Raw genomic sequence first — 614 nt, forward strand, 5'->3', positions numbered from 1 at the left:
AGGGGGAAGAGAGAAGAGGAAAAGAAGGGAAAGTAGATGGTTACTCTTTGTCAGTACTTGATTTTTTTTTTTTTTTTTTAATAAAGGAGCAAACTATCATCACAACATGATCTATTCAGAGAATTTACTGTTCTCTTCTTTGTCTGTATATGTTTGTGTTGAAGTGGATCAAATAAATTGTATTCTGTAATAATGCTAATGTTTGGTTGTATTAAAAAGTTATTTAAGTGCAAATTTAATAACCTTTTAAAGGGATAATATTGTATTGAGATGCACTGATACACTAATTTGTTAAATGAGAAGTGTCATAACGTGACCTAACATATGACTTAGGTTTCAATATATGTTTTTGCCAGGCTGTAAAGGTATTCACTTCTGGTTTTGCAAAAAGATTTGGTTTGTTGTCCTCAGGCTAACTAGTGGGTTAGAGAATGTATTTGCTAGTTAAGTTCATTCAAAGTTAATTAAAAGGTGCAGATTGTTTTTTTTTTTTTTCTTTTTCCTCCTTTAAAGCAGTTTTTTAATTTTAAAAAAAGGGGAATTTAAAAGCAATAAAAGCAGAACAAAATAATATCAGAATGTCCTACTTAAGTTAGTTTCTACAAGTTGTAGAA

The sequence above is a fragment of the Lagopus muta genome, chromosome 5, assembly GCF_023343835.1.
Source record: "Lagopus muta isolate bLagMut1 chromosome 5, bLagMut1 primary, whole genome shotgun sequence".
Classification (NCBI taxonomy): domain Eukaryota; kingdom Metazoa; phylum Chordata; class Aves; order Galliformes; family Phasianidae; genus Lagopus; species Lagopus muta.